The sequence below is a fragment of the Rhodnius prolixus genome, unplaced genomic scaffold, assembly GCF_049639745.1.
Source record: "Rhodnius prolixus isolate KJV_2025 unplaced genomic scaffold, Rpr scaffold_9, whole genome shotgun sequence".
NCBI lineage: Eukaryota > Metazoa > Arthropoda > Insecta > Hemiptera > Reduviidae > Rhodnius > Rhodnius prolixus.
Genome location: NW_027411604.1, coordinates 19,267,947 through 19,279,754, shown reverse-complemented (window position 1 = coordinate 19,279,754; position 11,808 = coordinate 19,267,947).

The following is an 11,808-nucleotide window of genomic DNA, read 5'->3' as shown; positions in this document are numbered from 1 at the left end:
AGATGATTTTTTTAATAGGAACATATCATATGTATATGTTCTTTACAAGACACATTATATTCAGATTGTTTTGCTGTTAATTTAAAGTTACAATACGTAAAATCAAGAATACGATTATTTATTTTTGTTATTTATATATAAATATATGTTAGGGGTACACACTAAGGAAACAATCAGGTAAAGGGGTACACTAATGAAAAAAGATTGGGAACCGCTGGTGTAGAGAAATAACTTTTTTATTTCCTCTTTCAAAACGTTGAAAATTCTTTCAACTTCAAGTAAAACCTAGCGTTGTCAATTGGAAATTTTGCTTTGTAAAGATGGTTTGATTCATTTTCTGTTTTGTTAAAATAAGATTTTTATTCTATTACTACTATTTATCTATTTTCTGTATTATATCAAACAGAGTAAGTTTATTTTATAATTATTTATTATTATTATATTATTTCGTCTTTTTGTAATTACTGTTATTATCTTGTAAATTGACTCAACCCTTGTTGCAAAATATCTTAAAAACAAATTTTATTCATAAAATAAGATTTTTATAAGTTATTATTGAAAATTTGGCGTTTATAATCTGTCATAGAAAATTTTTCTAAACATAAAGGTTTGCATTGTTTAATTGAGAATTTAGTTTCTTAAATGATTACATTCAAGCTTTTTATTTACAAATATACATAAAAAGCTTTAAGACTGCCCGACTATTGAGAACAACATTGTTTGAAACGTGATTATCATATTTACTTCGTACTCCTTGCAGATCAAATACGAAAGATACTTTGGAGTGTTAGTAAAATAGAAATTATGACAAAATTCTGCATAAAAGATGCTGTTTCCGTGCAGTTTACAAGCGAAAGGAGTCCATGAGAGTCAAAAATAAATTGCAGTTTTGAGAATAAGATGCAAAAGCGAATAAGGCAACTTATTTTTGTGATAAAAAGTTGACTTCATTTTTCTCTCTTTTTGTTAAAAAAAAAACTATAAAAATCCTTACTTTTCATTACTCGCAGCATGAAACAGCAGGAAACAGCCCAGATCCAGTTTTAATAGATAGAAAACTGTTTCAATTATTGAAGATTTATTACATCTGATGAACTAACAGATTTGACTAATATATCCTATTCGGTGAAATAGATGAGTTAGCAGCAACTCAGACTTCATTTAAACAATATTTCATTCTAAAATTAACTTTTTTTTTAAGTTTTCCGTCTTATACCATCTTGCTGGTAAGTGAATTGAATGTTGTGAATCATTTAAATCACCTCTTACATCAACCCTCATACAATTGTACTATCGGGTAGGTTACTTTCAACTGTTATAGCGAATAATGTCGCACATAGTTACCTTTTCTTATTAAGTCATAGTCGCTTCTGAATATCAGCTGAATTATTATACTGAAGGCTACTACTTTCATACTTAACTGCTCTAGATGCTTCTTACGATCAAGTTTAATATCACTGAATTATTGTTCAGCAAGTCTATTGTGTTCTAAACTTAGTGTCTTTCACATTGTGAATACTATGATTCAACCATCATTCTACGCTAGAACCAAAACTTTTAACAGTTCTCTTCATAGTAAAAATAAGTGTCCCCAAACTTAAATAGAGAGCAAGGATGTTCATTGATACGGAAATCTTGAGAGTTCTCTGCTTTGGTACAAAAAGTAAGACTGACGGGCAGTATCCAAAGAGTAGGTTCTTGGATGCAGAATAATTTGTAGTCATAAACATTTATTCTTGATCTCCTTGAATATTAAATGAAAATGAATGTTGTGAAGATGTAAAAACGTGGATACTAATGACACAATTACTAAATTGAGAACAACAGTCTGAAAATGAATCGTTGGATGGCCCTCATTCAATTCTGTCAAGTAATTTTGTTTATAAATTTACATAATCATTTTACTTGTGTCCAATTGTAAATTAAATAAAGAGATTTGAAATAATATAACCCTGAAGATGTTTTTGGATGTTAAGAATGAATCCAAAAAACTCTCTCTTCTCACAGAGGTCGAATTTTCCCTTTGCTTCTGAGCAATACATTTTTTTTTTTGCGTTTATTGTGCTACAATCAGCGCGTCAGCGCTATAAGTAACAATGGTAACAGAGTAACAAATGAAGCAAACGAGTGGAGAAGTTACCCAGCAGTAACACTCTAAAACATTAGACTGTTAGTCATTCTCTTCACTTAAGAGGAGATCACGAGGCCACTGTCTTTTAAGACGTCTTGTCCGGGTTGTCAGGAAGAGTTCTAGAAGAAAGATCTTGGAGCTAGAGGATTTATATGAGATTGCAGGCTGAAGTGGAGTTTTCTATATCTGTTTTTAGTAACTTGGGTGACAAAAGAAATGTTATGATCAGTGTGTATAGTCTCAGGTTGGAGACATAAAATTGAGCGTTTACGATAGTTCGAAGTATTTTAGATTGTAGCGATTGAATCCTTTGGAGATTGGAGCGTTTGGTTGGAACCCACAGCTGTATTCCATGGGTTTCAAAATAGAAGTATAAATCAGTCTTTTGTTGTCCAGAGAGAGTGTTGATCTTTCGTCTAAAAGTCTTTTAAGTAGTCGATAGCGTCTGTTTAGTTCTGTTCTATTAAGTCGGGTGTGAGGAAAAATACATTTAAATTCAAAAATCTACATCATTCATAAATCAAATAAATAATACAATCTAAATAAAGGTTCAAAAATTGTAATTTAAAAATCTAATAGCTCTAAAAATAATGTAATTTCATCTCCTTGAATCCCATTAGGATAATTTTCTACATTCTAAACTAAGTTTGCATTTGAACGATGTTCTTGTTACTGTGGGAAATTCAGGAATTAAAGTGAAACTTAATTAGGAATGTAATTAAGTTTTCTTTTGCTTTTTTTCTATTAAGGAAATCTCAACTTGTCTGTGTCACTACACAATTATACCACAATTGTAAACGTTTTTAATAAAAAAAAAGGGAGTGGGAGTGGACTGTTTTAATAATATTAAAGGCAATTTAATAAAAGTAATTATTTCATGCTTCTTTAATGAAAGAATAATTACTTTTTATACTTTGATAAGCTAAAAAAAGAAATTATACAAGAATGTTTATACTTTATTATTAGAATTCAAGTGAAACCTCTCCTTCGCATTGAAAGAATTTGTTTTTCTGACAGATTTCCCAACTAGAACTTCAAAATAATATGAAAAAATTCTACTAATACTGGTTAAATTATCTAGATATTTTCTCCTTCAGCGAAACTAAGTACGAGGGTCGTTTGAAAAGTGCGTGCAAAAATAAAAACTACTTAATTTTTTGGGGTAAACCTTTTTTATTTTTCAACATAGTCTCCTTTTAGGCTTATACACTTCGTCCAACGCTGCTCTAGGTTGTTGATCCCTTCCGAATAATAGGATTTGTCCAAGTCTGAAAAATAGCCATTCGTTTCTGAAATCACCTCCTCGTTTGAATAAAATCTTTTTCCCGCCAGCCATTTCTTCATATTGGGGAACAAATAGTAGTCCGAGGGAGCCAAATAGTAGTCCGAGGGAGCCAAGTCTGGAGAATAGGGGGGATGTGAAACGAGTTGGAACCCTATTTCCATTAATTTTGCGACCACAACTGCTGAGGTGTGAGCTGGTGCGTTGTCGTGATGGAAAAGGACTTTTTTGTGGGCCAATCGTGGGCGTTTTTCTTGCAGCTCGGTTTTCAAACGGTCCAATAACGATGAATAATATGCACCTGTAATAGTTTTACCCTTTTCCAGATAGTCGATGAGGATTATTCCTTGCGAATCCCAAAAGACAGTCGCCATAATCTTTCCGGCCGAAGGAACGGTCTTCGCCTTTTTTGGCGCAGATTCCCCCTTGGTAACCCATTGTTTAGATTGTTCTTTGGTCTCAGGAGTGTAGTGATGTATCCATGTTTCATCCACAGTGACGAAACGACGCTTAAAGTCCTGCGGATTCTTCTGGAACAGCTGCAAACCGTCCTTACACGATTTCGTTTTTGGTCAAGCGTGAGCAATCGCGGCACCCATCTTGCGGATAGCTTTGTCATGTCCAAATGTTGATGCAAAATATTTTGTACCCGTTCATTCGAGATGCCCACAGCACTAGCAATCTCACGCACCTTCACTCTTCTGTCATCCATCACCATATCATGGATTTTATCAATGATTTCTGGAGTAGTAACCTCAACAGGGCGTCAAGAACGTTCAGCGTCACTTGTGCCCATATGGCCACTCCGAAAATTTTGAAACCACTTATAAACTGTTCTAATCGAAGGTGCAGAGTCACCATAATGTTTATCAAGCTTCTCTTTAGTCTCCTGAGGCGTTTTGCCTTTCATAAAGTAGTGTTTAATCAGCACACGAAATTCTTTTTCGTCCATTTTTTGAAAATCACTCGACTTCCTCGATTCAAACGAATGCCAAACACAAAGACATAGACCGATCTGGCTGAAACTTGGTGTGTGTTCTTCCAAGAGATGCTACTAACTAAACATAACCTCGATACGCGCCAGTGGTGCTATCTCTCTGACTTTGCACGGACTTTTCAAACGACCCTCGTACATGGAGTTTGGGAAACTGGAAAAGGTAAGTGTAGAACAGCGTTTCCCAACCTGTGGTACGCGAGTTGCTGGTGGGTGATACGCAAAAAATAATCAATAATGGCGGACATAAAAAAAAAATTAAATCATAAATTATCATAGAAATGTTTTTCCCTATAATTCATAAAAATTATTTTAATTAATAATATTTTACAGTAAAGTTGTTAATATGTTTAGGAATAAAGTAAGTCTGTCTCAAGATATACGAGAAAATATAATAGCACATTTAACGGGATTAAAATTGTCTTTCATGGTGTATTTCCCAAAACCCGAAAACACAAATGATTATTGGATTTTAAACCCCTTCTATAAAGAAAATTTAGGAAAAGCTACATCATTATCGGATGAAAGATAAAGAAAATTTTATAGAATTATCATGTGACAGAACTTGAATGATAACTATGTAAAGATCTGCTTAAAGAGACTGGCTTGTAATGAGTAAGCTCTATCCAAGTAACATTACATTTAATTGGTACTTACAGGTAGTTGAATGCTTACAAAAAATTAATTTACAAGATTTGGGCACAAATATAATAATCCTAAAGAAGAACTTTGTAAATTAATTAATAATTTTGAAGAGAAAAATATGTGCGCAATTTTTAATTATTTAAAAAAGTTTTAAAACTAAGATTTACACTTTACAAAGTTTATAAAGTGAACATGAACTGTAACAGATACATTGTATCTCTGCACAAATAAAGATAATATTAATAAAATAACACACTCGGCATAACAAATTTCACGAAATACAATCATTTTTACGAAGTGGTACAATTTAGCATGATGTACTACCAAGTGGTACCCGAACCAAAAAAGGTTGGGAAACGCTGGTGTAGGAGAAGAAAGCCTGACAAAGAAGTACTAAAGCGCACATGTGAATTCAATTAGATAGTTGTGATTCATTGTTTCGCATAGTTCTAGTTTATTAGTATTAAAATTTGAAGATTTTTAAAATTACGAAGGTATAAAAATAGTAAGGAGATAAAAAATAAATTATGGTCATAGCATGCATTTTTGAGAATTTAAAGTATTGGTCTTCGAGTTAAATTGTGTCTGATAGCAGTTATAATTGACAGTTATAATGATTTATCTGGTATAATTGAAGAGCTTGTTGCAAAAAGGAGTTATCTACATTTTTTTGCAGAAAATTTGTTTAGTGGCGCCCCCTGTTGTATGTTCAATTCTACATCTTTTGGTGCATAAAGGAGTCTTTATGCAGACTCGTTTATTACCTATTCTCTAACCTAGGTTAGATTTGCGAGCAAAAATGAGTTTTCTGCAGCAGATAACTTTCTTTTGCTCTAAACAGAAAAGATGACGCAATCAATCAAACATGATTTAACTCAGTTGTGAGACGTGCGCTGCAGGCAACAGAAGCTGTACATGTATGTGCTTAGTCTGAGTGTGAGTGTGCTTTTCCTCCCTAATGTAAGTTATTTTGACTCCTTATTAAGTATAATATTAATAGTTTTTTGTGTTTAAAAAGTAGTTAGTAACCCAAGTAGCAAGGAAATAAAATAAAATTATTTTAAAACTAGTTTATCGATACAATTTTTTTATTAGGTTTATTTAATGTTTATATTTTTTGACAGGCATAATAATATATCTAACATTCGCTTCGACAAGACACAAAATGCCACTTAAAAGCTCAAAAACAAGAAATCTGTTGACTAACGTGCTTAATATGTACTCAAGTTTTACTGAAAATTATTATTTTGGTGCAAAAAAAAAGAGTTAGCTGCAAAATAACTTTTGCTTATAGCAAGCTTAAAAAATGCCCTAGAAAGTTCAAATTGAGAGCCCCATCACAATATATTAACTAATTTCTTACGGCAGACACAACATAAGGAATACATCTTAAAGCAGTGGTCGCCAAACAGTCGATCGCGAGCTACCGATAGCTCGCGGGGTAATTTTGGGTAGCTCACGGCCACGCTCGGGTTGGCAACCCTGAGCTGCTTGTGGTCTGGCTGCAACCGCGCAGTACGCAGTCAGTTGTCACTCGTGTAGCCAGAAATTCTTTCAGATTTAAGACAACAATTCGATCAACGATTCCAAGATTTTAAAAGCATATTGATTGTGGCACAATTCGTCAACTCTCCTTTTGTAGAGATCTATGCAGAAGATTTCTCAGCTTGTGTTGTAAAACATTTCGGTGGAGATCAGGCTGCAGTTGAAATAGAATTTGTCGATTTTCAAAATGATCTGTCTCTAAGAACCCTTTCTACCACTGGAAATATTTGGCCTCTAGTCCCCAAAGAAAAATATCCAATTGTTATTCAAGTTGCATTGAGGTTGAAAGCTATGTTCAGCTCTACCTACGAGGGTCGTTTGAAAAGTCCGTGCAAAGTCAGAGAGATAGCACTACTGGCGCGTATCGAGGTTATGTTTAGTTAGTAGCATCTCTTGGAAGAATACACACCAAGTTTCAGCCAGATCGGTCTATTTCTTTGTGTTTGGCATTCGTTTGAATCGAGGAAGTCGAGTGATTTTCAAAAAATGGACGAAAAAGAATTTCGTGTGTTGATTAAACACTACTTTATGAAAGGCAAAACGCCTCAGGAGACTAAAGAGAAGCTTGATAAACATTATGGTGACTCTGCACATTCGATTAGAACAGTTTATAAGTGGTTTCAAAATTTTCGGAGTGGCCATATGGGCACAAGTGACGCTGAACGTTCTGGACGCCCTGTTGAGGTTACTACTCCAGAAACCATTGATAAAATCCATGATATGGTGATGGATGACAGAAGAGTGAAGGTGCGTGAGATTGCTAGTGCTGTGGGCATCTCGAATGAACGGGTACATAATATTTTGCATCAACATTTGGACATGACAAAGCTATCCGCAAGATGGGTGCCGCGATTGCTCACGCTTGACCAAAAACGAAATCGTGTAAGGACGGTTTGCAGCTGTTCCAGAAGAATCCGCAGGACTTTAAGCGTCGTTTCGTCACTGTGGATGAAACATGGATACATCACTACACTCCTGAGACCAAAGAACAATCTAAACAATGGGTTACCAAGGGGGAATCTGCGCCAAAAAAGGCGAAGACCGTTCCTTCGGCCGGAAAGATTATGGCGACTGTCTTTTGGGATTCGCAAGGAATAATCCTCATCGACTATCTGGAAAAGGGTAAAACTATTACAGGTGCATATTATTCATCGTTATTGGACCGTTTGAAAACCGAGCTGCAAGACAAACGCCCACTATTGGCCCACAAGAAAAGTCCTTTTCCATCACGACAACGCACCAGCTCACACCTCAGCAGTTGTGGTCGCAAAATTAATGGAAATAGGGTTCCAACTCGTTTCACATCCCCCTATTCTCCAGACTTGGCTCCCTCGGACTACTATTTGTTCCCCAATATGAAGAAATGGCTGGTGGGAAAAAGATTTTATTCAAACGAGGTGGTGTTTGCAGAAACGAATGGCTATTTTTCAGACTTGGACAAATCCTATTATTCGGAAGGGATCAACAAACTAGAGCAGCGTTGGACGAAGTGTATAAGCCTAAAAGGAGACTATGTTGAAAAATAAAAAAGGTTTACCCCGAAAAATTAAGTAGTTTTTATTTTTGCACGGACTTTTCAAACGACCCTCGTACTTGTGTGAAGCATCTTTTTCAAGTATGAAGTTCATAAAAAGCAAATATAGGATCAGACTGACCGATGAACATTTGGACAACTGCATCAGAATGGCTGCTACAACATACTCTCCAAACTTCAAGAAAATACTTGATGACCAAAAACAGTTTCACTCCTCTCATTGAAATGTACATTTTAACTTTTTGTTACACTTACTGTCAGATATAATTTAAAAAAAACTGTAGATAACTAACTCCTTTTTGCACCAAGCTCTTCAATTTTAGTCCTTTATGAAATCGAGCTTTAAAAATAAACATTTCCTGAAGTAAAGTAAATGTCAGCTAGCAGGAAATAATAATTTTCTTTTAGATTTAATATTCCCTTTCACTTAAAAATGAAAAATAATAAATTAACAGAAAAATTGACACTGTCCCTAGTTATTTTATGTAAACTATACAACCAAAAGGCTGTATATGAAAATCAGCCCAGCATAAAGCCTGTGGACATTGAAAGTGAGGTTTCAAAACAGAGTTACGGTTCACAAGTTGGTTACATAGACAATACCTGACAGTCACTTACAATAGTGGCTACTGATAAGAGGGTCCTGCTGTCAGGACTAGTTCCGTTATCAGCTTGTCTCCGCCTACCAGCAGTAGGACTCATTCCAGCAGAATGTCCTGTCTGTCCAGAGATAATGTTACTCATTTACTCATTTCTCCTTTCTCCACCTCTATTTCCTTCCTTCGCAGCCTGCTTGCCAGTCTCCTGTTGTCGTTCTCAGTCATCTCTAAAATGGCAGAACCCACTTCCCACTCAGTGGAACATTGCTGCCTCACCCCTATGTCCTCTTGCATCTCTTCCTGCACTCTTCAGGAACGTACCTCCCACGCTTTCTATCTATCATCTGTCCATACATTCCAAACAAAAATCACAACTTTCATTGTCTAGTAGAATGCAGTAAAGCCTACATAAAACATGGCGTTACAGTGACTATACCAATGCTGTGTGGTGCGGTTTTATCCTCTTTTTTAAAAAAATAAAATCTGTTCAGTTCGTTTAGTCAAAGTTGTATAACACATTTTTATGGACACTTTGATCTTAATGTCGCACTGCTAACTTCTAAATAATTTTAGCCACTTTTGTTTTTTGAAATATCGTCTTTAAAAAAATATTTCTTATTTCAAAGTCCAGAACTTCATGGTTCTTTGCTGGACTTTAGATTTACGAGGTGTGGCTATTAAATAACGAGACTGTGACTGTAAAACATTTTATTTTAAATTTATACATATTTAGTTATTATCACCTTCAATATACACCCCTCCTAGACGATGCTGGCTGTATGGCGGAAGCCAATGCCAAAAAAAGAAAACAAAAAAAAAAAAAATACACCCCTCCCCTATCCCTACAAAGTTCCATGCGAATTTACCATTGCTCGAAACAGTGCTGGAAGTCTTTTTCTGTGAGCTCCTGCATGAAGCGTACCGCTTTTTCTTTCACAGCTACAACGTATACTGAAATCGTGTTCCTTTTAATGCAGACTTTGACTTTGGGGAACAGATAAAAGTCATATGGGGCCAGGTCAGGCGAATAAGGCGGATGGCCAAAAACTAGGATGTTGTACTTGGCTAGAAACGTCTTGGACAGACAAAGCAGTGTGAGCCGGCGCGTTATCTTGATGGAGAACCCATGACTTGTTCTTCCACAAATCGGGTCGTTTTTTCCTTACTCTTTCACGGAATTAAGCAAGCACCTCACGGTGGTAATGTTGATTAATTATAATCGATATTTTCATCCGTTTTGGACGTGGAAGGGCGACCGAGGCGGTCATCATCTCCGACGTCTTCTCCGGCCATCTTGGAAACGCTTGAACCACTCAAAAACTTGCGCACGTGATTAATATTCATCGCCATAAACTTCTTTTATTAAAAGATTAGTTTCAGTAGCGGTTTTACCCAGTTTCATGTGAAATTTCACAATTCGTTGCTCTACTACGTGTGTAGTATCATGTTTTCGGCAAAACGATACTAACACCTCTTACACAAAAGACGGTTCCGGTCAGACAGATTTCTCTACAAACACGTGAGACGCTGCAATCGAAAGAGAAGGCTTTACACTGCACAGCTTTCGGTCATTAGTATTTGGCGCATGCATAGTTCTTCTGTAGCAGCATCAGTCTCGTTATTTAATAGCCACACCTCGTAATTCATCCTAGCAAGTTTTAAGTTAATCTCAAAGGCTAATTTGTTAATAAAGAATAATTTAGTAAGCATTCAATGTTTTAAAGGATATGTTCGTCAGTTAGGGATTAGATAAAACAAGGAGATCAATCCTGCTTTCCCAGGCAATGCCACCTAAATCTGCACATGCACCATTTTTTACGAGAAACCTCCATCCAGCGTTTTCCCACTGTTCATTCTGGCGCTAATAATCCCTCTGATGTCGAAGGTAAAGGATTATTTCTACCAGAATGAAGAATATTCCATTACTAGGAAATATGGTACTCCGCCTTATTTATTAATCATTTATATAGTAAATACGTAATCAAGAATTTGTTAGAAACTTTTTATTACTCATGTTTTAGAATAATACAACAATCTGGAAACATATGGTCCTCGAAATTTTTAATCATATGTTTCCTTTAAAACTAAATACGACAATATATTTTTATATTTCAATCCCTACATTTCTCCCCGCTTTACTTAGCTATCTACCTCTCCATCTTCAGCTCATCTCTTCCTTCTCTTCCTTTTCTGGTGCAGTAGCACCTATCCTTGCCCTTAATTGGTCCGCATGCTTTCTCTTAAGTTCACCTTCTGACATGACTAGATATGATAACTCTCCAGTCCTGCAGTTAATCATACCCGGTTTCCATCCTTTCCCTAATTCATTCTTTATCCAAACCTCTTGCCCCTCTATAAATTCCCTTTTTTGGATACTTAGATCGTGGTATCTTTTTTGTTTCCAGATCTCCTTTTCCATTTCTTCCTTAGGATCTGGCTTCAACCTATCCAACACAGTAGGGAGTCTTCTTTTCAAAAATAACTCAGCCGGTGATTTATGAGTAGTTCTGTGAGGTGTGTTCCGATAGCTCAGCAACAACCTTGCTACCTTTTCTTGAGGGCTGCCTCCTTCGTCCTTCCCCGCCAGATATCGTTGTTTAAAGGTTCTAATGAATCGCTCCACTAATCCATTAGATTTTGGGTGATATGGAGTGGTTCTGATGTGTTTTATCGCGTTTCTATCACAAAAATTCTTGAACTCTCCGGACCTAAATTGAGGTCCATTATCAGTCACTAATTTTTTTGGTACCCCGTACCTGGAGAACCATTCTCGGAGTCTATTTATTGTCGCTTCCGTGGTTATCTTTCCCATTATGGCTATTTCTGGCCACTTGGAGTAAGCATCCACTCCCACCATCCAGTAGTTACCTTGGAACGGCCCAGCGAAATCCAGGTGAATCCTCTCCCATGGATAGTCTGGTATGTTCCATGAGTAAAGTGGTACTTCAGGCACGTTTGACCTGTTCTCTTGGCAACCTTGACATTTGGCCACATACTGCTCTATATCTTTTTCCATCGCAGGCCACCAAACATAATAACGCGCTATCGACTTCATCGCTATCACACCTGGGTGCCCTT